Raw genomic sequence first — 18,704 nt, 5'->3', positions numbered from 1 at the left:
ACGAAAGCTGTGTATTGTTTATTGGTTACGGCTCATATACATGCACGCCTCTGAGTGCAGACTCAAAGTCATGTCTGTCAACAAGTTACCTTGCAGGTTCTTGTTGTTAGTGCTGGGCGAGCATAGTACTGGGTATACATACAGTAAATCAGGACGGAGCCATTTTGATAGAGAAAGAAACTCATTGAGATATGAGGGTTAAATAATGAAGCTTTTACCTGTTTTGTCTTCTTATTTAAGACCTAAACTTTGTATATTTGTTACAAGATGTCTCCCTAAAATCTCTAAACTGACTCTTTAAATTTTTTTTGTTGTTGGTCACGTTTTAGTTTCTAACCTATTAAATGCTGCACAGGTACAGCAATTTAAAACAGCAGTCCAATTAGAAAGGTTCAATTTCCTTTTTATAACCACTTTTACATCTTCATACATCACTACCTGACACAGCATCCAAAAACCCAGCCAAAGATTCAGACCAATAATACTAAATGCGCATAAAACTGCCAAGCAATGATGTGAATCGAGAACAACCAGCCTTTCTAATATTTCCAATGTTTGTTATCTTAACTTGACTGTCTGCAAATATTCATCAAAACTACGTCAAAAACATACAATTTACTGAACTGTTTCCGATGCATACACTGCAATGATCCACTATTCTGCCCGAAATGCTCCTCCAACAAATCCATGGCTCAACACAGTCACATGTGCCTAGGGGTGAGACCTGGCCTTGTCAACCAGCAAAAATCACTCCCTTTCAGTGACGCTCATGGCTCCTTCGTCTTTATTCTGTGGTGATAACACTCCAGGTTTCTTTTAAAACTTGGAGTTTTTATCAGAAGTTGAATAATTTACAAACACGCTCCAAGCAACTATTTGTATCATTACTAAGACACAACAACAGTTTGACATCCACAAGTTAAAATTCCATAGCAAAATAACAAACTGCTGGGTGTTTTTTGTTTTTTGGATGGATAAATAGATGGAAAGCAAAATCTAAAAAATTCTGATTGGTTTTCGTCATCACATAAACTAAAGGTTTTCATTTTCCACACATATTCTAATCTTCATTTGCATCCATTACTGCACAAGACTGTAACAGTAGCTCTATAATGTAGTGTGTTACGCATTTACCCAACAACCAAAAGATCCTTGATTTGATTCCAAGAGGAGACACAAATCCCTTTGATGTTGGACCCAGTGTAAAATAATCTACCAATATCTTAAATGTGCCATGTAACACACACACACACACACACACACACCCAACACATTCTGTTTTTTTCAGAAAAATCATCCTCAAAAATAGACTTAAAAAAAAAAGTTGACCTGGTCCTGATTAGGGCTGCCACAAACGATTATTTTGATAGTCGACGTAATCGTGACTAGTCGACTAATCGTGGCAGCCCTAGTCCTGATCTTTCTAAACAAGAAAAGGAAAAAGGAAAGAAAGATTCTGGATTCATCCAATTCTCACAGGAAAGCAGCAGCAGGGGGAACTCCATGGTTTGATCCACGAGTCGAAGCTGGAGAGAGGAACTGAAAGTAGCTACTGTTGTTCTTTGCATTACTTGCTGAGTTCTAGGAAGGCAGTAAGTTTGAGACTTGAGTCATTGATCTGATTTGCGATTATTAGTCAGCTTTAAAGGTTTCTTGTACCTTTTCTCAACATGTTTAGTTGGTGGAGAAAAAAATAAAATGAAATCACGGTAAATGAAAACAAGTCAAAGCAGTTCTTTACTGCACAGACAGCTGGGGGAGCAAATCACCTGCTCATCAGTCACAATTTCCCACCACACTGTCAAAATAGGAACACAATCTGAAAAATGTTAACTGCTACACATTATCATGCCAGTTGCTTCCGAGAACACGAGTGTGAGTCTGATGAAGTGAAAACATGTAAAATCTCTCCAGTGATGGATTTTCATATTTGATATTTCATGAATATTAATGGTATGAATCAGATGTATGATAAATAACTCACCCTTATTCAAATGAAACACAGAATGTATTCCCTTATGTCTATCTATAACGTTAAGAAAAAACCTTAAAAGATGGCTCAGAACAGTGTTTTTGTAAATAAGAACAAGATATTCACGAAATTTTACTGTTTCATTTTGGGGGAGGAAGCCATGTTCATTTGGAGTCATAAAAAGACAAATGAATAAAGGTCAAGCTGAACGTAATTTTGCATTTTAATTTTTCTGTACAAATAAAAATGAAAATAAAAAACCTTCAAATTTAAAATTTTAACTTAGCAGATGTTGATGTCATGATCAGACAGTATTGCAGCCCAGTGCTCTGCCTCCTCTAAACTCCTGCTCACATTACAGGAGACAGAGAAGAGTCCCTGTTAGCATCCATATATCTTATGTGCATGTGTGTGTGTGTGTGTCCGTGTGCATGTGCCAGTCCTGACATAGCTGCAACTCCCAAGTCAGTTTGCTTCACACAAGCAGGAAACCATCACTCACGCTGTAGCCCCAGGTCACGCACGCACGCACGCACGCACGCACGCACGCACGCACGCACGCACGCACACACACACACACACACACACACACACACACACACACACACACACAGTAGATGAATGTTTGAAGGCAGGCAGAGGGAGAGGTTTTCCACATGGAGGATTCTGTACAATGGATCTGTGGTCATTCTCCATCATACACACAAACACACACACAGGCAAAACACACATAAAATGCATGAGCAAGCACACATCCAGTATATCGACGCAAAAAAAGTATACACACACACACAGCAGTGACTGTGTGTGGGTTGTGCTGGGTGATGAATGAAGCAATATTTCAGTCTAAACCAGCATCCCACCACAGATGGTGGTACAGAGAAATGCTTATACATTACACATACACAAACGTATTCCTTCTATAATACACAGACACACACACACACACACACACACACACACAATATATGCTGTGAAAACCCCATCCGTCAGAGTGCGACAGGGTCTGCAGCACAGAAGAATCACCTGTCTTACTCCACACACAAAAATGCAAACACATGTAAATGCACATCTTTATGCAAGCACACACTCGCACAGAGGATACACACGCGCATGCATACAGACAGTCACATGCATTAAACTCTGCAGAGGGTGTGGTGTTCTTTTACTGTGTTAGGCAAAAGCCCAGAGGGCAAGTATCTCCCCACTAACCATTGGACTTCAGATAGACGTGTAAATCATATCAATCAAATCATGGATCCATCAGTCCACGACCAGTTGTGGACATCTATACAACGTCCAGACTAAGTCCACAATTTGGTTTCCAACTATCATCCAATTTGAACATCAATATTACATTGAATATTTGAACTTTGGACCATCAATTTCATCTGAAAGGTGCAGGAAATGTACATGATTAATAAATATAATATTTTTAATAAAGTTATTTGTTTAGAACCATTTTAAAACTGTCAATTATTCAAATGTGTTGAAATTTTAAAAACAATGTAATCCATTTCACTGTATCATTGTGTATGAAACAAAGGTTGTTTGTTTGTGTTAGATGGCAGACAGTTGGTGTCATAAGCCACCATCAAGGATGGTTGTTCACAGTGGACATAGATTGCTTCTTTCAAACCATTTGTTTTCTCTGTCCAAAATGTGAACAATTGCATACTCCAAACAGTGACCTTTGACCTTTAGATGAAGATGTGCAGGTGAGTCTAGTTCTGTCGAGGTGGCTCTACACATGGCAGAACATAACAACAGTTCTTGTGGATGTGCGCATTTTGCAAACTGTCTGTGAGAAGCTGAGGAGCTTTCTGTTTGAAATCCATCGTGCAGCTGCTCACTTTTGTTTTAGCGTCAAGAGCCTGCGCCGTCTTGTAGATGTCTGCTGATCACTCTGCATCCCTTTACACATAACTGTTTCTGTACAGAAGACATGTCCTCCATCCTCTGGAAACATCGGACTACCGAGCCTATAGAAGCATTATAAAACCACGACTAAAATGAGTCTAAGTTAGACATTGAAAGACAATTCCTGGAATTACAAAACAACCCTTCAGTGTACATCCAAAAATGACTTCTAAAAGACGTCACTCCAACGTCACTTTGTGCAGTGGGTCAGTGCCAGGCAAGTGTTAGCAGTACCGTTCTCTCACACGCACACACAAAATTTATGAACATACTAATAGACACCACTAGCTACAGACACACACACACACACAAATAGACTGTCGGGGCTTAGCAGATTGTGTGATGCCAGGTTGCCTGCAGGACTAGAAGCAAAGGCCTCTGCTGGCCTAGTTGTTTTCTATCCAAACCTCTCTCACACACTTTCACACTCTCAGTGTTTGTGAGACACAGAGTCAGAGGCAAACAGTGAGAGAGAAAAGTGTGGGGAAGCATATAGCAGACAGCTATTTAAATACCACCATGTTTCATTAATAAGTTTTGTAAATGAACCTCTGTACAATTTAGATATAATAGTGTGCACTGAAATATATCAACCCTCCTAAAATTCTGATGAAGCCCTTGATGCCATACTTGTGTCAGATCTGTATGCATGAATCCTGAACTATGTCATTAATGTTACATAAACTGCAGACGATTTTTTGTTTGCTGAAAATAATCATTCAAAAACCTGTAGCAATACAAATACTCAGTTCAAAGATATCTAGTTGGCTGATACGCTGCAAGAACCAGATGGATAAATTGAGTATGAAGGCATCACTTTTTTTCGTTCTTTTTTTTTGGGTATGTGCTATAGTGTCATGCAACTTTGGACATATGTAAATGTTTCAAATGACATAAAAATGGAAAAGAAAATTCTGGCAGGGGCATTTATAAGCTTTATTATCACCCTGCTCAAGCATTTACTTGCCTGTTTTTGGTGTAATACAGGTAGGACTATCCCTTCAATTTCCCATATTTCTACTTCATCAGGTAATAAATCAGCTGTTTTATGCAAAACACTGAATTAATGGAAGTTTTGGGTGGGGAAAAAAGAAAGAAAATGCAGCAAAAGAAATCCAAACTTTACACTGAGCTTAAACGACAAAGTGTTTGATGGTCTGTCATCATTTAAAGTTGAGACAGTAGTGTCATTTTTTTTAAAATTACCACCACTTTCCTGCACTATTCCATCCTTGGCATTAACAGACTTCATCCTGGTTTCATACTATGTGGGAGATTAAAGATCTGCTGTGGCTGAATCAAACAGTGGATTCTCGTATAGAGGTCTGGGATGCTGTACAGTTGTGTGGCAAGTGTGGCATTTACTGAAATTAAAGCCCTGGTCCCCTAAATAAAGTGTCCATAGTACGATTAATTTTGCCTTCCCATTCCAAAACATCCGCCTTCAACTACGCTGCAGTACAGTAGCTGTAAGCTGTAATTCGCTCATGGATACCTCTGTGGTATTTAAATTTTCACATAACTGAAGGCATTTTCTACCCTACAATTGTTTCCCATTTGCTGTCCAAAACACTTTAAACTGAAAATTCCAGTAAAACTGAAGGATACACTGAGAGATGAAAATCCAAAATGACAACTCGCATGGTAGTTTACGACCCCTGGGTTCGCTTTATGAAATCATTGACTCATTTTAGCCTCGAGGTTGTCAAACTATATTTTAGAAATGAGCTGGTTAATGTGACCTTGTTTACTGGAGCTGAAACATGCCAACCAATCAACGTCTAGTCAAGGCTTGCTTTAAGCCATACATGTAAAGACGCTTTTTTTGCCACGATTTGGCAGCCAAACACCGACTGAACTTGGATGCTCTTATCAACATTACGCTGTTTGACATTCACACAGTTTTGCACGTTAAATCTCAGGAGTGCAACTAGCCCATTAATGATGCCGGTTAAGTGCCTTGCTCAAGGTTACTGCAGGAGAGAAGGTGCTGTTCATTTTCCCTTCCCTTCATGTCATATCCAATAAAGCAAGTGATGCCTTTAAAAAAAACTTTAAAAAAGCAGAAGAGACAGGCTAGGTGTTTTCGATATGGAGTGAGGAAGTGCTCACAGGGGGGTGTCTGAGCTGCCTGAGTGTCATTGCTAAAAGAAAATGTAAAAAGTGACTGAATGTTTGAAGTTAAATTAATTTCATCTCACGGGACCCACAAGTTAATGTGACCCAGTTTGCTCGAAACATGCCAGTGAGCAATGATACCTTGTGCAAACCAATTAAAAACATGAAATAAACCCAATTTTCATTTCAAATGCTCATGAGTGTCACATTGTAGTAATTTAGAAATAATATTTAGCTTTAATTTGTTCAGGGAACATCCACTGAGCTGTATTCTTTATCAGGAAAACCGTAATTCAATCTCACTCGGTTACACACGCTTACTCCTGAGAGCTGCAACTGATGACATTAATATCTCCAACTAAGCTCCAGAAGCTGCTGTTCACAGAGCTCAGGGGTACTTATGCAACAACTGATAGAAAATAAAAAATCCTTTCAACACAGTTGTGATTTCTTGAGTTTTCCAAAATGTCGGCATGTAGAATTAACAAATACTGCCATTTATTTTATTTTATTTTATTTTATTTTATTTTATTGCATCAGTGCCTTAATACACCAGCTTCAACAGCACTAGCAGATATCCTGATGACCCATAAAAGTTCTGTGGACTACATTTTGGAAACAGGGGATAGTGTGAAGTAAGCTGCAAATTTTGCCAGCCTCCTTGACTGGTTTGGGAGCTGCCTTTCTTCATCTCTTTGACAAACTGGGACTTTGATAAAGTAAACTGGTTGAATTTACTTGCCACCAACAACCAGTCAAGTAGCATCACATTTACATCCAAGTCTATCCAAAATCACATCTTCACCACAGTTTCGAGGTAGGGACCAAAAGGTCTTTTGATTATGTTGACAACATGCCCCCTGTTCTTGTTTCTGAAGACATAGTAAATATTTTAATAGAAACTGCTGATTAGTGGGGAAATTGTTTTGAGAGGCCACACTGACCTTGACCTTTGAGTACTGTTTATAACAGTTTATTCTTGATCCCAGGTAAAGGTGCCAGATTTGGACCTCACAGCAATCATGACAGAATGTTCAGAAGAACATGGAAAGAGCGACAGATGGACAACTTGAGGCATAAAAAATTAATTAAAAAAAAACAGTTGGCAAGCCCACTTCTTTCTTCCTTCCACACTTTTCAGATTGATAGCATCTTATGGTTAAAAAAAATGCTTGTTCATCACTGCCAGTCATGCTCACCCTCATCACGATGTTTCTCTGTGATTTTTTGTGAAAATGACACTTGGTGTAGAAAATGTTAAAAAGAAAAAAAACACACTTTTTCCAAGAAAAATAATCCATTAATTTCCCTGAGAGATAAGACCTTAAACAGCAGTTTAGAAATCAAATCTAAAGTGTTTGTTACACTCACAGCACGTTAAAACACGTTGAAACAGTAATCTGCAGCATGCTAATTTAGAGTGGTGGGTCCTTCACTATCAATAGGCACACTTCCCCTCATACACAGAGCAGCACAGAACAGTGCTTTCTAATATTTCTTAGATTTCCAATCTGTGATTCAGGTCTCGTCTGGTGATGCCTTGAGGCTGAATGTTGCAGGAAGTGATGCTGAAAAAGAGTTGTGTTTCTCCCCCGGGCCATCTCCTCCTTTCATCTGTTTTTTATACACACAGACCTCTACTGCTACATTTATGAGGACAGAGTGGTGATAGCAACTGTATTTTAACACCCAGCTGATGAGTTTTCACAATGCAACACATATATATATACACACACACACAGACACACACACACATACAGTACAAGGACATGCACTTCATTTAAGAAAGACAAAAATATGATATACTATCTCATGAAAATAATTCTACATAATAAACATACTTAAAGGTCATCTTCATAGTGAGGGTACACACGTACACACACACACTGACCCACTTAGCTAACACAGATAGTAAGGTGGCGTGTCGTGATGAAGGTCACAGGCTGACCCAGCAGCAGAGTTTAAAGTGGAACACTGATGACATTGATGTATGGTTCACTTTTTGTCTTTCTCTAAAAAAAAAGGGGGTGGGGGGTGGACTAACTGATTCACTGATAACGAGAACTCTATTAGGGTGAAACCGGCGGTTAAAAATATCAACTCTTTCTAAAATTAACCAACTAGTTTTGGTGCCTAAACTGAACGTTATTATCAGGATGTCCTAAAAACTCCCTGAAAAGCCTTCAGTTAATCCAAAATGCTGCAGCAAGAGTCCTGACAGGAACTAGAAAGAGAGAGCAGATTTCTCCTGTTTTGGCTTCTCTTCATTGGCTTCCTGTTAAATCCAGAATTGAATCAAAATCCTGCTCCTCACATACAAGGTCTTAAATAATCAGGCCCCATCTTATCTTAATGACCTTATAGTACTATATCACCCTATTAGAGCACTTCACTCTCGCACTGCAGGCTTACTTGTTGTTCCTAGAGTATTTACTGTAAAAGTAGAATGGGAGGGAGAGCCTTCAGTTTTCAGGCAACTCTTCTGTGAAACCAGCTTCCAGTTTGGATTCAGGAGACAGACACTATCTCTACGCTATGCTCTTGACAGAGGAACACCACTTTCAACTGATCCCTGCTGGTTTTTCGCAGCATTTTCACAACAAGATTAGGCTTCAAACTTTCCTTTTTCCTAAAGCATATAGTTAGGGCTGGATCAGGTGACCCTGAATCTTCCTTTAGTTATGCTGCATTAGGTGAAGGCTGCTGGGGGATTCCCATGATGCATACTTGTTATTAATCTCTGTCTCTCTTCCACAGCATGACTTCTGTCCCGACTTCCTTTCCTCACCGCAAACCGGTCGTGGCAAAAGGCCTTCCCTCCCTGAGCCTGGTTCTTCATCCTACAATATAAGGAACCTTGAGGCAACTGTTGTTGTGATTTAGCACTATGGAAATAAAACCAAATTGAACTGAACTACCAAGTGAGGACACAATCAACAAAGACATGAGAGATCAACTCAAAGTAACAAGAGAAAACAAAGGACCAAACACAACGCAAAGTAGTCCCCTGATCTCCTGCACGTATTTCTGCAGAGGCATGGGATGTCCTGGAATGTTTTCTATGAATTTAATTTTCTGCTTCATACGCTGTGCTCAAACATATTATCTGGCATCCTTACATGGTTACAGTCAATAAAAACCTCCCATCCTAAATCAGGCATGCTAGCTTGCTAGCTGCAATCATGGTTACATGGTATGTTAGGCTTGAGCGGAAAGCACAGCTGAGACTGACAAAAAAAAAAATCCAATAACGGCAGAAATTTGCTAAAGCTCTTTGCTCAGTGACATGTTTGAATAATGTAAAGGAAAAACAATTGATGTATTTAGCTTAGTTGTTAAGATGGACTGGTCAGAGCAGTGTTTGTCACACAGCGTTGTGCCACAAAGTTCAGCCTGAAATGCTCTTGACAGAGGAACACCACTTTCAGCTGATCCCTGCTGGTTTTTCGCAGCATTTTCACAACAATTGAGCCAATCGCTTGAATGGAGAGATTACTTTGAACTCTATTCACACTGTTCATGCTGGTAATTATCGTTTTTGTGTATTTGTTTTCCAGAGTACACATAGAGTACCTTCATGTGTTTGTGAATGCACATGCCTGTGTCTTATCTTGAGCCCAATACTATTGTGGTCATTCTGCTTCTTTACACATCCAGCCGCATACATAAAAACACACACACACACACAGGCACACACACACACACTGGTCCTCAGTTGCAGCCAGCAGACAGATGACCTTCTCTTCAAAGTGCTGATGTCCTGTTTCCTCCAAAGCCCTCAACACTTAGCCAGCAGAGCTCTGCAGAGGAGCCGCTGCCGGCTCTGCTGTTGCTATGAGACAAATGGAAATCTGTCAGGGGAACAGTCATTGCTCTTTCTTAAAATGGTGGTGTGTTGTAAAATGATGCATCATGGAACATAGAAAAAGTCCAGACACAATGAAAAATAACTTAATTAAGCTAATAACTTTTGGTCTGTTTTTCCCCACAACCAGCTTCGAGATCACTTTTTCTTATGATTCAAAATGATTTAATTACAACGTATAAGTTATATTCTATCTTAATTGTCATGCACTCATTTCTTTTTAAAAACAAATGTTGCTGAATATTTCTGGGAAACATTCCTTACTGCCCAGCTGTTCAGGAGTTATTACTCTTCTGGAAACTGGAGACTGTGGTTGCCCCTAAAAATCTATGATGACTTTTCTCCAACCGCTGCAAATGTGCAATGTGAGAACAACGGCATGGGAGGCAGGTTGTAAACCTGACAAACCAAGTCCAGCCTGAAAAGCACCTCACCCCGATTAGTTTTGAAGTAATGGACGCAGTAGTGCAGAATGTGTCCGCTGGCCGGCCTGACGCTCTCGGCTCTACTGCCGGCTGTAAATGAAGTTGGATAAACTGCTTTTAAGTTAGATGCTAGTTCAACTTTCACTACTGCTCTTCACTGTGACTGAGTTTTTGGCTGTCAGCAGCCCGGCAGGAGAGATGCTCCATGTGGTGAGAGAATTTTACAGCTGAACTATAAGCAAGACACAGTTTGACTTTTTCTGACTCTGGAAATCTGACAGGTTTACATCATATATTATGAATAAATACATAATAATGCAGGAGTCATTCCAGAATAGGTTTAAGCTAGTGATACCAACTACAATTACAAAGGGAGGATATGTAAATACATGCTCTCTCATATATCTAGTTAGATAAATAGTAAAATGATAAATGGACTCATCCTTATATAACGTACTTAAGCTACTTAAAAACACTTTCTACTACAAGTCTCATTCACCCAGGCATACACATTCATACGGTGCCTTTATCTATACTTAAAGCACTAACAGTCACATACACCTACGCTAATGGATGGCTTTGGGGGCAACTCAAAGTTCAGTAAGATGACATGCAAGCTAATCTAAAGGTGCAGATCACACTGGTGCATTTATGACTTTGGATGGATCTACACGAAGACGTCAGGCTGCCTTCATCAGTGGAGATGCTGGAGTACCCTCAATATTTCTTGTTTTGCCTGCAAAAAATGTGTTTACTCTGTTTGGAACAGGACACATCCCATTTTCGTGTACTTTTCCCCAAGAAAAGCTCTCTGATCTCTACTTCATTACTGTTTCAACACTCATTCGGATATGAGACTGCGGTGCTGCCAAGAGACGCTGAAAGGAGGAAAAGGAGAAGGAGATCATCGGGAAGACGGACAGTCAGACAATGAGAGAGGAAGAAGACAACAACAGGTGTGTATGTCTACCACAATCAGATCGGCCAGATTATCTAAATGGGCATTCTTGACAACAACAGGTGTGCGTGCATGCGTGTGTGTGTGTGTGTGTGTGTGTGTGTGTGTGTGTGTGTGTGTGTGTGGACACATCCTCAGGCTGCTGCGTATTTCATTTAATACAGGCTATTTTAAAGCTTTTGGACAAGCTGTAATTTTGCTCAGTCAGGTCACCTGTAGATGTAAACTGTTTTAGGACAATATGTTGGATCTGTATGCAAAACCTCAATATGCAAAGTAACTTGTAGTAAGTACAGTATTCACATTCACTGTATTCAAAATGTATTGATTGTGCTTCTTATTTAGGTGAACTGATAATCTCACATACAGTTTCATTAGAAGGCTGAGGGTGGTGCTCAAGGGCACTTAAGCAAAGCAAGGAAATGCCAAACCCGTCACCTTCTGTCATGGTCCGGGTGTGTGCCAGTGTGTCTCCCTCCGAGCCGGCGTCTCCACCCCTGGGAGGGGCCTCAGTGTTTTTGCTGATCGCTTACATCTGTGGGTAATTAGCCGGGGACTCATAAGGCCAGCGTTCTCAATCTCTCTTCGCCAGATTCTCTGCTAAACATCAGTCAGTGCAGGCCACCACCATAAATTCCCTACGTGTTTTTTTGAATCACCTTGCCTCACTGTATGTTTGTTTTTTGTGCGCCTCCCTTTTCAGCTACACCTAACTGTCAACCCCTGGCGAAGAGCTTCTACTTGGATGCTGGACCTTCTGGCAGTCCCTCAGGCTATTACCAAAATTACCTACCTGCCTCTCTGCCTCCACGCCAGGAGTTTTTGGATTTACACACCCGGACTACTCACCCCTCTATGTCATCTCCGACCTCCGTTGGCAAGTACGCAGTACGAAGGAGGATTCTGAGCCAAACAACATATTCATATGCCTCCTTATCTATGTTTGAACATCTGCATTCTGTTACAGTGACCCCGACCTTTTCCTGGACCCTTTGTGACTTGCTTTCCAGTCCAATCCCCGGAATAGCTGTCCTCTCTGACCCGGACCAGATCGTTATTTAGTTTAACGTCTACGCTCACCTTTTGTTTATGAATATTTTGTGTAAACATTAAACATTATTCTTAAAATATACTTACGAGCTGTTCGGCGTCTTGCGTTTGAGTCCTGTCACTCGTCTGAAACGGTCTCGGCCGTAACAGTAGAATCTGGCCAGCAGTTATGGACTCAGCAGACGCGGAACGGTCAGCCATTCAGAGGCAGGGGGCGATATTAGGAAGTCATGAACAATCTATTCAGTTCCTGTTAGCCCAGCAGCAGACTCTTAGAGATGGTCAAAGTAAAATACTGGAGTCCCTCCAGGCTCTACAAGCGGATATTTCTACTGCTGCTGGTTCCGCCTCGGGCCCCGCGGGCCAAGACTCCGGTACACCAGCTCCTCTGCCTCAACCTGTTGCCGTTGCATCTCCACCTACATCAGCTTTCCGTGATGCTACGTCCCCGGAGCCCGAACCATTTTCAGGGGATCCAGGGAGTTGTAGCGGGTTTTTGCTTCAGGTCGAACTTGTTTTCGGTCGTTCTCCACGCACATTTGTTGCGGATTCTAATAAGATATCTTATTTGGTGGGTAAACTGCGTAATCGTGTACTTAAGTGGGCGGAGGCGTATCTATCGAAGAATCCTTTGTTAACCTGTTCTTATGAGGTGTTTTTGGGGGAATTCCAGAAAACGTTTGCGCACCCCATTTCTGAGGGTAGTTCTGCGCAGAGGCTGCTGGATCTTCGCCAGGGCCGTCAGAGGGTTGCCGATTTTTTGATTGATTTTCGTACTGCCGCCGCCGAAACCGGTTGGCCTGACGACGCTCTGCGTGGGGTGTTTTTCCGGGCATTGAACGAGGGTATGAAAGACCAGCTTGCCTCCCGTGATGAGCCAAAATCTTTTGAGGAACTGGCGTCCCTCTCCCTTCGCATTGACAACAGGTTGTGTGACAGGGAGAGGGACAGGAACTACAAATCCCAGCGCCGTTTACCGCGCTCGTTTCCGGGTACGTCACCGTCTCCGCCTCCGACTGTGGACTCGCATGAGTTTGTCGCCTCGGCTTACGTCACTAATCCCGAGCCGGAGCCTATGCAGATTGGCCGGTCACGGTTGACACCGGAGGAGAGGGAGCGGCGGCGTCGGGCTCATGCCTGTTTTTACTGTGGCTCGCTGGAACACTTGATTGCTGCATGCCCGAAGGAGGGAAAAGGTGTCGCCCGCCGGTAGAATCGGGGATACGGGTGGGCGGTTCGAATTCTGGTCAGAAACCCCGTTTACAACTCCCTGTCACCTTGGAGATGCTACAGATTACTCATTCATGCACAGCCTTATTAGATTCTGGTTCTGAACAGAATTTAATCAGTCTCGATCTCGCTGAACAATTAGGCGTTCCGCTCGTGCGCCTTGAGCCGCCCATTCCAGTTAGAGCGATTAATAACCAGGTTTTCACTAAAATTTCTTTTCACACTGGTCCAGTGTCACTGTGCACTTCGGGGAATCATAGGGAGAAACTCACCTTTTTTGTCCTCGATTCACCTGATACTCCGCTCACTTTGGGTTATCCCTGGCTGTGCTTACACAATCCGCACTTGGATTGGGAGGGGCAAAGGGTTGTCAGCTGGAGCCCTTTTTGCCACTCCAATTGTCTGACTTCCGCCCGTTTTCCCGGCCCGGGGGAGGCTACGGGGACTGACGAATATGTCCCCGATCTCTCAGGGGTGCCGCCTGAGTATCATGATTTGCGGGAAGTATTCAGTAAGATCAAAGCGCAGTCCCTACCGCCCCATCGCCCTTATGACTGTGCGATTGATTTGCTCCCCGGAGCGTCCCTGCCCAAGAGCCGGTTATATAGTATCTCTAGGCCTGAACGTGCTGCGATGGAGGAGTATATTAGGGATTCACTAGCGGCTGGGTTAATCCGTCCGTCTTCATCCCCCGTGGTGGCTGGGTTTTTTTTTGTAGACAAGAAGGATGGGTCTCTTCGGCCGTGTATTGATTTCAGGGGCTTGAATGACGTCACTATTAAAAATAAGTATCCCTTGCCACTCATTAGCTCCGCTGTTGAATCGCTACAGGGTGCCACGGTGTTCACTAAGTTAGATCTTCGCAATGCTTATCATTTGGTGCGAATCCGTCAGGGAGACGAGTGGAAGACCGCGTTTAACACCCCCCTGGGTCATTTCGAGTATCTCGTTATGCCTTTCGGTTTAACGAACGCTCCAGCGGTGTTTCAGGCCCTAATAAATGATGTCCTACGGGATTTCCTCGACCGTTTTGTGTTCGTCTATTTAGATGACATTCTTATTTTTTCTAAAACTTTGGCTGAGCATCATTCACATGTCCGAGCTGTCCTTCAACGCCTCTTGGAAAACAGACTGTATGCCAAGGTTGAGAAATGTGAGTTTCATTTGACATCGGTCTCTTTCCTGGGATACATTTTGGCAGGGGGGCAGGTGAAGACGGATCCGGCTAAGGTGAAGGCGGTCACAGACTGGCCTGTGCCTTCTACTCGCAAGCAACTCCAGGGGTTTTTGGGATTTGCAAATTTCTATTGTCGGTTCATAAGGAACTACAGTCTGGTGGCGGCTCCGCTTACACGCCTTACCTCTACGAAGCTTCCGTTCGGCTGGTCCGCCGAAGCAGACAGCGCGTTCACGAAGCTGAAACATCTGTTTTCTACAGCGCCCATCCTCGCTCAACCCGATCCGTCTAAGGCTTTTATTGTGGAGGTGGATGCTTCTGATGTGGGGGTGGGGGCTGTGCTTTCACAACGTGCCGGCCCCTCCTCTAAGCTACGGCCGTGCGCCTTTTTCTCTCGGCGGCTTTCACCAGCGGAACGGAACTATGATGTGGGGGACCGGGAACTGCTTGCCGTTAAGTTGGCGTTGGAGGAGTGGCGTCATCATCTGGAAGGCGCGGCGCTACCGTTCCTGGTGTGGACGGATCATAAGAACTTGACGTACCTACGCGGTGCGAAGAGGTTGAATGCACGTCAAGCTCGTTGGTCGCTGTTTTTCGCACGTTTTAACTTTTCCATTTCCTATCGCCCGGGTTCCAGAAACACCAAACCGAATGCCCTCTCTCGGCAGTTTGACTCTGACACGGGTCCGGCGGAGTTTTCCACCATTCTTCCGGCCGGCTGTACGGTGGGAGCTATTACCTGGGAGGTGGAGGACGCCATCAACCGGGGCCTCCGGACGGAACCGGATCCGGGCACGGGACCGACTAACCGGCGTTTTGTTCCCGCGGCTGCTCGCTCCAAGGTACTGGAATGGGTGCACGCTTCGAGGTTTGCGTGTCACCCGGGCAGGGGCAGGACGACTTCTATGGTTAAGAGACATTTTTGGTGGGCCACTCTGGACAAAGATGTTCGGGAATATGTGGCTGCGTGCCCTGTGTGTGCCAGGTGTAAGTCGCGTACTCACCGTCCTGCTGGGCTGTTGCAGCCGTTATCTACGCCTCATCGCCCTTGGTCCCACATCGCCCTGGATTTTGTTACGGGACTCCCGGTTTCGGCTGGGAAGACCACTATTCTCTCGGTCGTGGATCGGTTTTCTAAGGCTGCTCATTTCGTCGCTTTGGAGAAGTTTCCCACTGCGGCTGAGACGTCTACGTTGTTGTTGGACCATGTTTTTCGGCTTCATGGCATTCCTGTGGAAATAGTTTCGGACAGGGGTCCGCAGTTCTCGTCCCAAGTTTGGGGTTCTTTTTGCGCTGCTTTGGGGGCCAGGCCTTGTCTGAGCTCTGGTTACCATCCTCAGACGAACGGCCAGACGGAACGTTTAAATCAGGAGCTTGAGGCCGCGCTCCGCTGTGTGACCTGTCATAACCCTGCGACTTGGGCCTCGTATCTGCCGTGGGTGGAATATGCCCACAACTCCTTGGTTTCGTCTGCTACTGGGTTGTCACCGTTCGAGGCCTCTTTGGGTTATCAGCCGCCCCTGTTTCCGGAGGAGGAGGCTGATCTTGCTGTCCCCTCGGTCCAGCATCATCTACAGCGCTGCCGTCGGGTCTGGTCTCGTACGCGGGAGGCGCTGTTGCGAGCTGTGGCTCGCCAACGTAGCTGTGCCGACCGTCGCCGGTCTCCTGCGCCTGTTTACTCACCGGGACAGAAGGTGTGGCTCGCCGCGAAAGACATCCCTCTCAGGGCATCCTCCCGCAAGTTGTCTCCTCGTTACATCGGCCCCTATTCTGTGGACAGGGTCCTCAGCCCTACGGCTGTCAAGCTCCGTTTGCCTGCTGCCTTGCGGGTTCACCCGGTCTTTCACGTTTCTCAGGTGAAGCCAGTGGTGTCTAGTCGTCTGTGCCCGCCTCCGGTGCCCCCGCCTCCCGCCCGGCTCATTGACGGGCACCCTGCGTTTTCTGTCCGGCGCATTCTGGATGTGCGGCGGCGGGGTAGGGGGCTGCAGTTTTTGGTGGACTGGGAGGGTTATGGGCCGGAGGAGCGTTCTTGGGTTCCTCGTTCTTTGATGCTTGACTCTGTGATGGTTTCTGATTTTCTTAGGTCACGTCGTGGGGCGGGTGCTGGTCGGCCGCCGGGTGGCGTCCCTTGAGGGGGGGTACTGTCATGGTCCGGGTGTGTGCCAGTGTGTCTCCCTCCGAGCCGGCGTCTCCACCCCTGGGAGGGGCCTCAGTGTTTTTGCTGATCGCTTACATCTGTGGGTAATTAGCCGGGGACTCATAAGGCCAGCGTTCTCAATCTCTCTTCGCCAGATTCTCTGCTAAACATCAGTCAGTGCAGGCCACCACCATAAATTCCCTACGTGTTTTTTTGAATCACCTTGCCTCACTGTATGTTTGTTTTTTGTGCGCCTCCCTTTTCAGCTACACCTAACTGTCAACCCCTGGCGAAGAGCTTCTACTTGGATGCTGGACCTTCTGGCAGTCCCTCAGGCTATTACCAAAATTACCTACCTGCCTCTCTGCCTCCACGCCAGGAGTTTTTGGATTTACACACCCGGACTACTCACCCCTCTATGTCATCTCCGACCTCCGTTGGCAAGTACGCAGTACGAAGGAGGATTCTGAGCCAAACAACATATTCATATGCCTCCTTATCTATGTTTGAACATCTGCATTCTGTTACAGTGACCCCGACCTTTTCCTGGACCCTTTGTGACTTGCTTTCCAGTCCAATCCCCGGAATAGCTGTCCTCTCTGACCCGGACCAGATCGTTATTTAGTTTAACGTCTACGCTCACCTTTTGTTTATGAATATTTTGTGTAAACATTAAACATTATTCTTAAAATATACTTACGAGCTGTTCGGCGTCTTGCGTTTGAGTCCTGTCACTCGTCTGAAACGGTCTCGGCCGTAACACCTTCAAGGTTCAGGAAAATTTCAATAAGCACATGGCCATCTGCTGCCATTTTATAGAAGCTATTAGACCAACACACACACATGCACGCACACAAACACTATATACTCGGTTTGTTAGTCAGTCAGCACTCTCTGCCTACTCCCTAATTAGACTCTGTCACAACTCTGAAGAAATTACACAGATGAGCGCGTGCGTGTACGCGCGCGCACACACACACACGCACACACACACACACACACATTTCTATCATTTAGGACTACACTGGCTCATTACTTGAAGAATTACTGCACTGTTAACCTAAACTTAACCTAATCTTAAACCAAGTCTTAATACTAAGCTTGACTTGTTTTTTGTCACCAAAACAGAAGCAGTTCTATACAGTGTGACTGTGTAAACAGTGTCATATCCACACAGTGTGCTTAATTCTCACACACACACACACACACACACACACACACACACACACACACACACACACACACACACACACACACACACTCTCTCTCTCTCTCTCTCTCTCTCTCTCTCTCTCTCTCTCTCTCATCAATCTCATGCTCACATGACTCCACCTCAGCATCATCCAAAGATCGCCTAATCGAATCTGATGGGGAGGGAAAGTGAGTGACAGAGTGTGAGAGAGTGTTAATGTGTGTGTGTGTGTGTGTGTGTGTGTGACAGAGAGACAGTGAGTGAGAGTCTGGGAAGCTCTCCAAAATAGGACGTACCCCCTCCAATCACCAGCTGTTTACCTCAGATAGCTCCCACTAAATTTGGAGGACCACACACACACACACACACACACACACACACACACACACACACACACACACACACACACACACACACACACACCAAGTGTGTGACAGTTGCAACACAAAAAGAGAACACTTGCTGTAATATACTACATGCCTCATCACTTCTCTAAACACAGATACACAGCAAATCACGCACTGAACTGTTGATATGCACACCCATATGGAAAAGATATATATAAATCTTATAAAGTTTGTATCTGTCTTGTGTGAAACTTATATGAAAAGCATATAAGAGTGAAAACAGATATAAGATCCCTTGAAAAATTACAACTTG

General features: G+C 44.2%; 1 protein-coding gene and 2 long non-coding RNA genes across 3 annotated transcripts in view; 2 read left to right on the top strand and 1 right to left on the bottom strand.

Annotated features, from left to right (window-relative positions):
• The window catches only part of galnt14 (UDP-N-acetyl-alpha-D-galactosamine:polypeptide N-acetylgalactosaminyltransferase 14 (GalNAc-T14)), a 255,088-nt gene that overhangs the window by 144,843 nt on the left and 91,541 nt on the right, over positions 1–18,704 (bottom strand). The window lies entirely within an intron of this gene.
• On the top strand, positions 11,719–12,753 carry LOC147313081 (uncharacterized). The gene is made up of 3 exons (XR_015125144.1): positions 11,719–11,868; positions 11,962–12,139; positions 12,226–12,753. It is a non-coding gene; the product is annotated as an uncharacterized LOC147313081 (long non-coding RNA).
• Positions 16,636–17,577, top strand: LOC147313080 (uncharacterized). Its single transcript, XR_015125143.1, has 3 exons — positions 16,636–17,025; positions 17,119–17,296; positions 17,383–17,577. It is a non-coding gene; the product is annotated as an uncharacterized LOC147313080 (long non-coding RNA).

The sequence above is a fragment of the Aulonocara sp. 'chitande type north' Nkhata Bay genome, linkage group LG15 (genome assembly GCF_057382095.1).
Source record: "Aulonocara sp. 'chitande type north' Nkhata Bay isolate Kocher_YH1m ecotype deep benthic linkage group LG15, A_spYH_male_GT1.1, whole genome shotgun sequence".
Taxonomy (NCBI): Eukaryota; Metazoa; Chordata; class Actinopteri; order Cichliformes; family Cichlidae; genus Aulonocara; species Aulonocara sp. 'chitande type north' Nkhata Bay.
This window is presented reverse-complemented; position numbering and strand designations above follow the sequence as displayed.